This window comes from Odocoileus virginianus, chromosome 11, assembly GCF_023699985.2.
Source record: "Odocoileus virginianus isolate 20LAN1187 ecotype Illinois chromosome 11, Ovbor_1.2, whole genome shotgun sequence".
Classification (NCBI taxonomy): Eukaryota; Metazoa; Chordata; class Mammalia; order Artiodactyla; family Cervidae; genus Odocoileus; species Odocoileus virginianus.
In genome coordinates, this window is record NC_069684.1 from 45,903,331 (window position 1) to 45,917,492 (window position 14,162).

General features: G+C 41.8%; 1 long non-coding RNA gene across 1 annotated transcript in view; it reads right to left on the bottom strand.

Moving 5' to 3' along the window:
• Positions 1-14,162, bottom strand: part of LOC139037378 (uncharacterized) — a 100,511-nt gene that overhangs the window by 13,091 nt on the left and 73,258 nt on the right. The gene's annotated exons all lie outside the window — the stretch shown is intronic.

The window sequence follows — 14,162 nt, forward strand, 5'->3', positions numbered from 1 at the left end:
AATGCTGTGTCGATAGGTAGCATCCCCAAGCCGAGTCATGTGCTGAAGCTACCTTTTGTCTTTCCCCAGTCCCTTTACTGGTTACTGATTTCCTTCTAGTGGATTGCAGGTATCTAATACATTGGGAGCTATAGACCTCAGAAAAGATGTGCCTCCTAAATGGGTGTGTAATGTTATGAAATAGTATACCAAGCTTCCCTGGTAGTTCAATTGGTAAAGAATCCGCCTGCAATGCAGGAGACCCTGGTTTGATTCCAGGGTTGGGAAGATCTGCCGAAGAAGGGATAGGCTACCCACTCCAGTATTCTGGCCTGGAGAATTCCAAGGACTGTGTAGACTGTGGGGTCACAAAGAGTCAGACACAACTTAGTGCCTTTCACTTTCACTTTCACACTTAGACATGGAAGTGAGTAAGAATCAAAATCAATAAATGGAAACCGAATTTCTTTTATCACCTAGCCTCAGAAATTACAGACCAACATATCTGTAATGTTGTATTGATTTCACGGATCACCTTTTCTTATTGTAGGAGGTGGCTATATACAGGCATGAAAACTAGGAGGTGACCCTCAAGGAGAACCATGTTTTTAACTTTTCATTTTGTGTTGGTGTGTAACCGATTAACAAACAATGTTGTGATAGATTTAGGTGAACAGCAAAGGGACTCAGCCATGCATATACATGTACCCGTTCTCCCAGAAATTCCCCTCCCATCCAGGCTGCCACCATAACATTGAGCAGAGTTCTCTGTGCTATACAGTAGGTCCTTGGTGGTTATCTATTTTAAATTTATCAGCATGTACATGTCAATCCCAAACTCCCCACCTCTCCCTCCCCCACATCCTGCCCCTGCCCAGCAACCATAAGTTTGTTCAAGGAGGGCCGTTTTGGAGGCTAACCACCACACAACAGATTATCTTCCTTCAAAGACATTAGTTACTTTTGGCCCTTTTGACTTCAACCTACAGAAGCACATCCCCCAGAACTGGAAGTTTACCTAATTGTCTGCCTTTATTTCCTTCTTCCAGAGTAGTAACACCCGTATGATGACTACAGGGCTTTGACTCCAAAGACTGATACAGTTATTAAGAAAAAAAATTATCTGCCAAGTAAGTCAAGCCCATGAATAATCTCTCCTATCCTCTGAGAGAAAGCTTTTCTTTCTTCTCAGTGCAAACAAGCAAAACAACAAAAAATAGCTTCTGCCTGAGTATCAACCAAATACTTCAAAACTTGCCATTTGGGGAGTCACTGATTTCACATGGATGAAGAAAGAATGTCATATTTTTTTACTTCCATGGCAAAATATCTTGAATACTAAGTCTTCTCCATTATCCATAGTTAATGGAAAATTCAAGGCTCTGAATCTGATAGAACTGACAAATTACACACAGCAGTGGACGTCATTTCAAAAGTGTTGGCCAAGTCTTAGATGTGAGTACACACCAAGGTCAAATGCAATGAGACATGACGGTATGTTGTGCTTCTTTAGGTTGCTATAGCAAAGTACCATAGACTGTGTGGCTTGACCACAGAAATTTATCTCTCACACTTCTGAAGGCTGGAAGTCTTGAGATTAGAGCATCAATATGCTCAGGCATCAATATGGTCAGGTTTTGGGAAGAGGCTTAGCAAGTAGGTGGTGCTAGTGGTGAAGAACCTGCCTGCTAATACAGGAGACATAAGAAATGCAGGTTCAATCCCTGGGTCAGGAAGATCCCCTGGAGGAGGGCATGGCAACCTACTCCAGTATTCTTGCTTGGAGAATCCCATGGACAGAGGAGCCTCATAGGCCACTGTCCACAGGGTCGCAAAGAGTCAGACACAACTAACGCAACATAGCACACTTGCACACAATACAAAAATCTGAATTTTAATGCCTCCACTTTTTGGTTAATATGTTTATCTCACAATAAACGGAAAAATGCAAGGAAGTGGACTGTCCTCTTAATGCACCCAGAAAGCAGCAGAACCCTATGGACACCATGATTTTAGCCCCATCAGATCTGGGTGAGACTTAAGAATTTGTCTGAGAATTGGATCTAGTTTTTTATTCCGGTTACCATCTAGGTCACCACTTTGAGTGTGCATAGGCGTAACATTTTTCTAAGTCAATTCCTTACTGCCTAATTTAAGTAGCATTTCTGAAAATGTGCATAAGAATAACAAATAAGGTTGTTGTTTTTTTCATCCTAATAGTATTAATGGAGAGTTCTCCAGACTGGAGTGAACTTGCTGCTGACCTTTTGGGTTTATCTTAAAGACTGTTCTTAGCGTCACGGCTTCCTTCTTGTGACTTTATTGATTGACAAAAGAAGAGTGCCACAGGGTTCCATTAGTGGTGGTGGGCAGGTGATTTATCTTCCTCTCCAACCTAGGAAACACAAAGCTGCTATAGTGCAATTGAAAGATATTTATATTTATCAATGGCCTATTCTGATTTTCCTCTTTGTTTTCTCTTATTTATTTAACTCTTGCTAAAAGCCAAGCAGGTCCTTTGTCAAGAACCTACATGCAAATCTACTGAAAATATTTTTCTATATAACTTACTTTCATTTTCAGTCTGTTACTAGCCTTCTTAATGCCCAGGATTCTGATGGGCATTGACCTCTATTAGGCACTCAGCACAGTAGCAAATGTCTTGTTCTGAGAGAGAAGGAAAGAAGCCCCTCAAGTGTAGCTTCCTAATGGAGTCATTCTGGGAAACACTGGCCTAGCTAATGGCCCCAGTGTATTTCACTGTCAATGTCCATCTCTAAACAGCCACAAACAAATTCCATAAAGTCACAGAAGTGCAAGATGTTTAAAGGGCATCAAGGGAGTAGGAAGACAGTGGTTGAATATTCAAGAGAATCCAGCTGACAGAGCCTGCAGTTCAGGAAGCAAGCTCCAGGTGGTGGTGGGTGGAGCTCAGATCTGTTGAGCTTGAAAGTCACATCCAAGATTGTCTGCTCACTGCTTCCATTGTTAGTGTTATTTTTGCCAGCTCAGTGTTAGATGCAGCACCAAACTTGGAACTGACATTCCACATTCTCCATCATTGGACCATCTTTGGCTCTCCATCATAACATCGGCATCAATCCCTTTAGAACTTTACCTCTTAGAGGCAACACTTTGAGACAATTGCAAGGTCCACAGAGTTATTTCTTTTCAATTTTACTCATTTATTTGGCCATGTCATGGCATGTGGAATCTGACTTCCCCAACCAGGGATCAAACCTGCACCCTGAAGCCTGGAGCCTCAACCACTGGACCACCATGGAAGTCCCCACAGAGTTATTTCTGACTCTCTTCTCCCTTTTCCCCTCTTATTATTCATAAGGAGATGGCCCATACAAATGCTATCATGCAAGACTGCTAATAAATCAAGCTGCACTTCCAGAATATTAGTTCATATTTTGCTGCTTCCGTCTGGTTCCAGCTGGTTTTCCCATTTTGCCAACGAGGTGAATGGAGGGGGAGCAGATCATAGGGAGCTCAGGGGTGGATTCAGAAACACCTTGTCTTGTCACTTGCTTTTGTTGGGATGGTTACCGTCCCAACAAATGACCTGCCCATCTTCCTTAGTTGCCATGGCAACGACTAACAGGGTCTCCAGTTGGACACAAGGGCTTTCTCCAGTTCAAACAAAGCATTGGGAAAATATGTTTTCTTGACCCTTCACAGGAAATCCTGCCCAACACACACAAGAATGCACCATTTCCTGGACCATCAGTTGCTCAGGTCCAGCCATCAAGGGTAGGCTTGAGTAAACCTGGAAAAAGATGCTCACGTTCTCATTGAATGAGAAAACCCAAAGTCGACCCAAAGTTCTTACCCACGTTTGAACAAGCCAACATGCAGCAAAACCCCAGCATGAATTAGCTGGGCCTTTGGGATAAAAATTGGCATGTATGTTTCAAAATAGACTGAAAGAAGGGGAAAGATAGACATTTGACCCTGATATTGCCCATTTTCTCTGCTTAGTTTTTGACTTCTTACAAAGTTTCTACCCACTAAGAGGAACAGGGAAAGGTACTGGTCTGAAGGAAAAGAAAGGGGGCTTTGTCTCATGACGATAGAAGCAAACGATGGCTTAGTTTCTTCATTATAAAAACCATGGCCTCACGTGAAATAGATGACCAGCACAAGTTTGATACATGAAAACAGGGCGCTCAAAGCTCTGGGACAAGCCAGAGGGATGGGGGAGGGAGGGAGGGAGGTGGGAGGGAGGTTCAAGATGGGGGGACACATGTGCCCTCGTGCCTGATTCATGCCAATGTATGGCAAAAACCATCACAATATTGTAAACTAATTATCCTCCAATTAAAATAAATTTAATTAAAAAGCAAAAAACAAAAACCGTGGCCTCGAAATGAAGGGGCAAGCTACAGTTTCCTTCCCCGTGTCCTGGGGAAGTCACAAGAACAGTTAATGCACAGCTGTCTTGCTCTGCACTGGCCTTCTCAGTGGTGACATATCAGACCAGCAGTGGTGTCTGCAAATAAAATAATGAGAGAAACATCTGTCTTACTGTTCTTCTCTTATCCAGGCAAATGACATTTATGATTCTCATCTTGGACTTGCAAGTGCCCTCATCACCACCCCACCCCGTGAAAAGCTGCTTCTGTGTTAACCGTATCTCCTTTCTTTGCATCACTTTTTCCTTTAGTAGTATTTTAAGATAGTTTAAAAACAAAGAAGGCAACAGCAAAATGCATGTATATCACTGACACTATCAGCTTAAGAAGAAAGAGATGAAGAATCCAAAGAAGTGGTGTTATTGAGGTGCAGATAATTTTTTCTTCCTTCCTAAGAAATTAGCAGAGGTGGTACTTTGGAAAAGTTTGTACCTAAAATACTATAGAGGTTTGCAGGTTATAGTCAATCAGATGACAAATGACATGGTGTTGGGAGGGGTGCCCTCTTATGGTCAGGATAATAGTACAAATGTGACTCTCTCTCTTTCTGTCTCTCTCTCCCACACCTACACACTCTGACCCATCCACAACCAGACTCCCTGACACAAGGTGTGCAGACAATGTATCTCACAGTAAAGGATAGCGGCTTGTGAATTGGTGTCTAAGGAAGCAAGCTGGAAACACAGGCCTTGTGCTTTCCTGCTGGGTTATCTAGAACATATGCATAAGAAGACACCATTTTTCCTTTGTTTTGGCTTTTCACACTGAATCAAGATAATTTAGAGCTGGAAGGAATTTCAAAAACTAACCAATTCAGCACCTAAATGTTCCTCACGAAGGAACCAAGGCTCAGCACAATGCCCTGGTTTGGCAGAGGGGCAGCAGGACCCCGGGACCTCAGCCTCTCCTTCTAGACTCTCCTCTCCACCTCCTCGGCCATCTCAGATCCACCTTCTCCTCCAAGCAACGCACTGCCTCTTCCCAAAGTACTCTGCTGCTGTTATTTAGAAAGAAAAGAGCACAGAGGCAACATATTTCTGCTGCTATTTTGGTGAACAGACTCGCTGCCTAGGACTAACAAGAGGGCCACGCCTGGCCCATCAAGGGCAATGCCAGCTCCGTCCCATTTAGGCCAAGGGAGCCCCACCCCACCCTTTATTTATTTGTAAACTAAAACATTTCTGGAAAGGTTCATAACTTTTAAAAGTTAACTTAATTACATGGATTAGTTAATTAAAATAGATTTAATAATTATGAGGTAATGAATCACCATTTAATCAGATTAAAGCCTGCCTAAAAGGAAGGCAGGCTTCCCTGGCAGCTCAGTGGTAAAGAATCTGCCTGCCAATGCAGGAGATGTAGTTTTGATCCCTGGGTCAGGAGGATCCCCTGGAGTAGGAAAGGGCAACCCACTCCAGTATGCTTGCCTGGAAAATTCCATGGGCAGAGGAACTTGGTGGGCTACAGTCCATGGGGGTCTCAAAGAGTGGGACATGACTTAGCGACTGAATATTAGGAACGACAACAAAAAAGGAAGACAGAAAGAGTGTAAATTCAAATTTATTCTGGATTTGGTTAGTATCACAAGTTGATGTTCCATCCATCCATTCAACCAACATTTAATTCAGAATACTTTTTTGCACATGTTCTAGTGCTAGTTGAGTACACAAAGTCACATGAAACAGTCTAGTTAGGGAGAAAGAAAAGTGTAAGTCGTGATTACACTACGGAATAATAGGCATATAATGTACACATAGATTTAACATCATGTGCTGTTGACAAAGTATATGCAAGGCTGTTTTTAAAATATTTATTTATTTGGCTGCACTGAGTCTAGGCTGTAGCAAGTGGGATTTTTGTTGCATCACACAGGGTCTTTTGTTGTTCCTAGGCTTAGTTGCTCTGCAGCATGTGGGACCTTAGTTCCCTGATTAGGGATCAAACCAATGTCCTCTGCATTGGAAGGCAGATTTCTTAACCACTGTACCACTAGGGAGAGCTTTCCTAGTAGCTCAGACAGTAAAGCATCTGCCGGCAATGCAGGAGACCTGGGTTCAATCCCTAGGTTGGGAAGATCCCCTGGAGAAGGGGATGACAGCCCACTCAAGTATCCTTGCCTGAAAAATTCCAAGAACAGAGGAGCCTGGTAGGCTTACAATCCATGGGGTCACAAACAGTCAGACACAACTGACAGACTAACACACAGACGCTACAGGAAGGTCCCCTGTGCAAGGCTCTTGGTTGAAAGCTATAAAAGACACAATAATAATAGTTCCTGCCCGTTAAGAACTTTAATTAGATAGAAACCATAAGACATAAAAAATTCTAATGCAAAGTAGAATGTAGTATCATTTACTCTAATTACTCTGTAATTTACAGCATTTTAAAAATTAGGGACAGAAGCTCCCTACATAAATACAAAAAAAGATGTAGAGTGGCTATTATTATTTTGGAATAGAACAGAAAAAGAGCTTGAGGGTCAGAGTATCTCCTGGGTTAAAGATAATAGTCAGCAAAGAGCCCAGCAGTTTATACAAAGAGCTTGACTTTTGGATGCCCTAACAAAATGAGTTTAGCAAATATAAGTCATAAGGGAATCAGTGCTCTCTAAACTAGGATTGGTCTTCATGACTTAAGGAAAAATTGGAAGAAATAGTGACATTTCATTGCACAGATGAAAATAAAGAGAGGGTTTCTAATAAAGGCTAAAGTAACACACTACTTCACAGACTGAAGAAAAGACAGATGCAGTCTTTTTAAAATGTATCTATTTTTATTGGACTATAATTGCTTTACAATGTTGTATTAGTTTATGCTGTATAACAGTGTGAATCAGCTATATGTATACATATATCCCTTTGCTCTTGAGCCTTTGTCCTACCTGCCTTATCCCCCTCCTCTAAGTTGTCACAGCACTGAGCTGAGCTTCCTGGGTTTTACAAAAGCTTTACACTCCATTTTACGCATGGTAGTGTATATATGTAAATGCTACTCTCTTAATTTGTCCCATCCTCTGCTTTCCCCATGTCTACAAGTCTGTTCTCTACATCTGCATCTCTATTCCTGTCCTACAAATAGATTAATCAGTACCATTTTCCTAGATTCCATATATATGCCTTGATAGACTATATTTGATTTTCTCTTTCTGACTTACTTCACTGTACATGACAGACTCTAGGTCTATCCACATTACTACAAAAGACTCAATTTCTCTTCTTTTTATGGCCAAGTAATATTCCACAGGGCTTCCCAGGTGGCGCTAGTAGTAAAGAATCTGCCCACCAGTCCAGGAGATGCAACAGATGTAAATTCAATCCCTGGGTTGAGAAGACCCTCTGAAGTAGAAAATGGCAACTTTCTGCAATATTCTTGCCTGGAGAATTCCACAAACAGAAGAGCCTGGTGGGCTACAGTCCATGAGGCTGCAGGAAGTCGGACACAACTGAGTGAGTGAACACACAATATGCCATTGTATATATGTACTATATTTTCTTTATCCATTCATCAAGACAGATACATTCTTATTACCAAGTTATAGAGGAGACTTCAGTGAGGAACTTAACTGTCCCTTCCTGACACCAACTCTTCTTGTCCTTCTTGCAGGTTTTTAAAAGGAGGAAGGCATCATCAGCTGAGTGAGCTGAGTTTGGATGTGGTCCTTCCTGGTCATTAGGAGACTGACTTCTTAAGTGACTTTCTCCTTCCATTTTTATTTCAGTGTTATCAAATGCTCTACCTGATCCTTCTGTAATTGTTTTTTATTTCACCATGTGAAGAAGAGAAGAACCATTACCTCCAGGATTTCTCTTGTCCTTCTGTTGAAATCAGCCTTTCCAATGCCTACATTGTACTTCCTCGAAGGAGATTCTCTACTCTGGGCTTACTTACCAATGAAACCAAATCACTGGGTATCAGCCTTTCTCTCTCCCCATGTACTGTCTTAAAAAGAGTCATCAAGAATTCTGAATTTTCACCTGACCATCAGTTGAGAGACTGAATGCTCTCTCTACCAACTGCTTCAAATCCTTTCCCTTTTGAAATAAACTAATAAAAATAAAGGCAACAATAAAGTGGGAAACAAAAATTCTTCAAGTGGGAAACATAGTAACGGTATGGTTATAATCCTGCTTTCCATTTTCCACATTCCACAGAACCTAATTTTAATAATATCTTAATTGATTGATTTTGAAATGTTTGTTTATTTCTGTTCTTAATTTTGGCCCACAATCAGTTCTCTAAGGGAATAGTTTTCTCCAAATTGTGTTAAGAAACCGGCTTGACAGGAAGATGAAAATAAAATTTCAAATTTGAACTTAAAATAATTTTGAATTATTTTAAATAATTTAACACTACTTAAGGCATTAAAGATCACATAGGGAGTCATAAAAGTTTTTAAAATGCATAATTTTAAAAATATGTACATTGCCATGATGAAATAGTGAAAGCTGGATGATAGAAACAGCACTTAAAAAATGGGAACTGACTTCCACATGTGGAAGTATCTGAACTGAGCAAAACTGTCCTTCTCAAACTGTGCTCTTAGCACTTTTTTGTTTTCCTTGACTCATCCCCATAGCTTGTAGGATCTTTGTTCCTAGACCAGGGATTGAACCCAGGCCCTTGGCAGTGAAAGTAGGGAGTCTTAACCACTGGACCTCCACTGGGAATTCCCTGAGCTCATTAGTTATTTAAGGAGTCATGAATAGATCATGAAGAAAATACACTTGTGGTGGTTTTAAACCATGGTTGCAAATACCTTGGTACTCCTCCCACTGAGAGATGGAGCTTAATTCTCTTCCCTTTGGCTTGTCCTTACTGATTGGGGCTTCCCTTGTGGCTGGGTCAGTAAAGAATCTGCTTGCCGTGCAGGAGACCCAGGTTTGATCCCTGGGTCAGGAAGATCCCCTGGAAAAGGAAATGACTACCCACTTCAGTATTCTTGACTGGGAATTCCCACGGACAGAGGAGCCTGGAGGGCTACTGTCTGTGGGCTCGCTTACTGACTAGCTTCCAACAAAGAAAGTGTGACAAAAGGAATGCTGAGAGACTTCTGAGACTCAGTAAGAGGGGTGGTACTGCCGCCGCCATCTACCTCTCTCCTGGGAGATTCATCCTCACAATGGTACTGCCATAATGTAAGGAAACCCAAGCTACATGGAGATGCCCTGAGTAGCCAATCTGGCTAATGGCTAGGTTCTGCTTTAAAATACCCAGGATTTATTTTAAGCAGATATGGTAAGACTGGCAGACACAAAAACAAGTCACTTCGCGACTTCACAGCTCCCTGTAAACAGAAGACATAACATATCTCACAGGATAACATGGAAGTCCCAGGAGGCAGCAGGAGTGAAGAGATAATGTGGGCAACAGCCTTTATAGTGGCCTCCACAAGAAGGAGCAGATGAGATGGGGCAAACAGGCTTAGCATTGGCTAGTTTGAGGACTTTTGTGGGTTCTGAGATGTAGGACTTGTCTCTAGTTGTCCAATACTTGCTCCTGGGTGACTAGGGCAGGTAGCTAGGGGCCCAGGATGTGAGAACACATAAAGAAGGTGGTTGGCTTGCATACGAAAGTAATTTACTCTCTAGGAACCAGCTAACTCTGGGAGGGGCAGTCCCTCTAGGATCAGCAAGGCTCCGGATGTCAAAGCATCAGAATAAAGAGGTATGATTAACACATTAGATGACAGCCAACATCAACTACCAGACCTGTGAGTGAGGAAGACTTTGAGATGCTCTAGTCACTGTTGTCTGATCACAGTCACAGGAAAGACCTTGAGTGAACACTGTCTTCCTGAGCCTGGCCAAACCCATGAGTGACAGTCATCATCACCATCATCTAATACTTACGATAAAAATGATGATTGTTCTTGATGCTTCATGTCACTAACGGGTAGTTTGTTAGGTAGCAGTGGATAACCAGAATATCCTGTTTAAGAAATGGAAATTATGTGAAATAGATCTCCAGTCCAGATTTGATACATGAGACAGGGTGCTCAGGGCTAGTGCACTGGAATGACCCAGAGGGATGGGAGGGGGAAGGAGGTGGAATGGGGTTCAGGATGGGGAACACGTGTATACCCATGGCTGATTCATGTCAGTGTATGGCAAAACCCACTACAATATTGTAAAGTAATTAGCTTTCAATTAAAATAAATAAATAAATTTTTAAAAATTGATATTATTGCATAAGGGTTTCCCAGGTGGTGCTAGTGGTAAAGAATGCACCTGCCAATGCGGGAGACACAAGAGACATGGGTTTGATCCCTGGGTTGGGAAGATCCCCTGCAGAAGGGCTTGGCAACCCGCTCCAGTATTCTTGTCTGGAGACTCCCAGGGAGAGAGAAGCCTGGCAGGCTACAATCCATAGGGTCACACAGAGTCAGACATGACTGAAGTGACTTAGCACACATGCATGAATTATTGCATAAATCACTTTTAGATTCTATTATTTATACTTTAGACATTGGAAAGAAATGTATGTACATGACTAATGCTATATATTTGCATATATAAGACAATCTCCCATGTAAGACATTTTTAAAGCATAATTATGACACTTCTAGAATGATTCAAGCACATATATTGTCCTATCAATCAAAACTTCCATTTTGAAGCAAATTACTCTCATTGGTTACTACATACAAATAAAAACATTCCTTTCAGTGATGTTCATTTTAACTAAGGACCACTGAATATGAGAACCTGTCCACTTGAAAACACTAAAATTCTAGAGCGAAAGCTTTGTTTGGGCTCCTACTTTCAGGTATAGAATAAGTTATCGTAGTACCTTCGGGAGAGCAGTACAGATTGCAAGATTCTTACCTGGGCTTGCTGAGAGATAAGTGAAGCTAAAGTCTGTCTGTAATCAGATACTTCCTTATTCACTATTACAAAGAGCAGTCTCTGTGGCTTTGAGACCCATTCAGCAGCATTCCACTAGCAGCTCAGAGAGGCCTGATCCTGGAGACAAAACTCTTCAGCTCACCCTCAATAAGAAGGTGTGCTCTTTGAGCTGATGGTGGTGAAGTGTGCAACGGTTACAAAACAGCAGGTCTTCAGAGGGTCGGATCGCTAACAACCATCAAACATTTCACCAGAATCAAGACGGGTAGCCACTCTCTTTCAAAAAAGAAAAAGGAGAGGGAACTACCTACTTTCCTCCTGTCTTCCTCTCTAAACATCTCTGGATGACAGGATCTGAGACAAACCAGGTGTGGATGCTGCAAAGGACCTCGGTCCTCCTTCCAGCTCTTCAGTTTCCCCTCTTTCCAGGTTCCTTCCCCCAACCCCGTCGCTGGGCACCCCTCCCCCAGTCTTACTGTTTTACGGATATCTTTTTAAAGATTTATTTATTTGCTCATTTAATTTTGGTTGTGGTAGATCTTTGCTGCTGTGCAAGGCTTTTCTCTAACTGTGGCGAGCGGGGACTACTCTTTGTTGTGGTGTGTGGGATTCTCACTGCGGTGGCTTTTCTTTTTGCAGAACAGAGGCTCTAGGGCGCTTGGGCTTCAGTGGTTATCATGCACAGGCTTAGCTACCCAGTGGCATGAGGGATCCTCCCCAGCCAGGGATGGAACAGGTGTTTCTTGCATTGCAAGGCAGATTCTTAACCACTGGACCTCCAGGGAAGACCTAGATTTCTTATTTAAAAGGGAACTCATGGTATCTCAGGCTCTGACACCCAAACTTGTGATGCTCCAGTGATGAAAAGACAGATGAGAGTTGAGGGTTTAGAGACTAGAATCTCTTCGAATCAGACCAGACTGGCTCTCACCAGCCTTGTGCTCTATGAGGCTGGCCTGCTCTATGAGGGAATACCTCAAGAGAAATCCCAGTTCCATTTCTACTGTGTTAAAAGACTACCTGGGGAAATGTAACTCAAAGCATTTCAGGGAACATAATTTTAAATGCCACAAGCCAGAGGGTAAAACAAGGGTTTTTCAAATCCTATGACTCTGAAATTAACATTGTGATAAGTTGTTATGCATGTGTTTTCGAAATGAGATCTGGAATTATCAGTGAAGGCATAAAGGAAATCTCTTTGGAGGCAAAACGTGGAGATTTCCTTTGAGTCTGTCTACATGGCCTTGAATGGTCTGTCTTTTAAGTGTCTCTATCATCCTGTATCCCCAATTCCTAGCTACATTGTCAGTTTAGTCGCTAACTCATGTATGACCCCTTCGCCGTCCTATGCACTGTAGCTCTCCAGGCTCCTCTGTCCTGGGATTTCTCGGGCAAGGATACTTGAGTGGGTTGCCATGTCCTCCTCCAGGGGATCTTCCCGACCCAGGAATCAAACCCACATCTCCTATCTACACAGTGGGTTGAGTGAGTGAGTGAATGAATAGAAGGAAAAAGAAAAGCAGAGAAGTAACTTACGTACTTAACCAAACAGACCAAGAATGATTGATACTTCTTTTAACACCAAATACTGGAATGAAGAACTATTTGAGACAGGATCTATACCACTAATTAAATTGACAGCAGTAGCCAATTGCGCCTGAATCTGGCTGCTCTGTGATCAACAACTTCCACCCCCACCACACACACACACAACGTCCTGCCAAGTGAATAATCTTCTCATTAATTCAATTAAGCTGTTTGGAAATTGGTGTCTTGTTAGATGCAGGGTCTGATTCTCTAGAAAGCTTCATTACTCGGCTAGATATACTCTTTATTCCAATATAGGTTAGGATTTCTGTTGAAGGGAAGCCAAACATTTGGATGGCTACCTTGATTGCATCTTATCTGTAAATTTATGAATTAAGCATTTGCTACTTGTACGTAAATTTGGAAATTTTTCTTTGATGCCCTTACTGCTATTCTTTATGAGTCTATAACTTACCACAGACTGAAATATTATCCTTTGAACAATTTGCATCTATATTAAGTGAAAATACTAGGATATATAAATGTATTTATAAATAATTCACTCAAACAAAATAATTTATTCAGTTAGTAACACTACTGAAGAACCTGGACTATAAAAGCAGGAAAAAATTACTGCATGTGAATGTGTCCAGTCAGCTAAATAAATGCACAGTAAAGTGTGGGTACTGCATACATGTCCTAAAAACCAACACTTTTAAAAAAGGAAGAAAGGAAATAAGTAGAGAGGGCTGACCTATACAATGTTTTCTAGGCTCATCTGTATTAGGTTTTGAAAAGGCTACTTAATTACTTATATACCATGGGCATCATTAAAAAGGTAGTGGAGGATTTCAGCAATTTTTAATAAAAGCAGAGGTACAATAATACTTCAAACCATTAACAGAAGATCAAAGAAAAAAACAGCAATAGCCAAGAAGAGGGAGATTAGGTCAAGAAATCCTGTCAAGAAAAGCTATACCAACTAAGCACAGAGGTGAGTTCTGAGTTTCCTGGCAGTTTCCATGTATGCCTGTATGCATGGTCATTTAACAGTGGTGAGCGATTTCAGGTGACCGAAGGGAAGGAACAGGCTTCCCTGATGGCTCAGATGGTAAAGAGTCTGCTTGCCAATTCAGGAGACTTGGTTTCATCCCTAGGTCAGGAAGAACCCCTGGAGAAGAAAATGGCAACCCACTCCCGTATTCTTGCCTGGAAAATCCCATGGACAGAGGAGCCTGGTGGGCTACAGTCCTTGGGACTCAAAGTCCTTGGGGTCACAAAGAGTTGGACACAACTGAGTGACTAACACCCACACAAAGGAAAGGAAGAATGGTGCACTGATCTTTCACCATTTATTTACTGAACACCCACAACAGTGGAGAGCAACTCA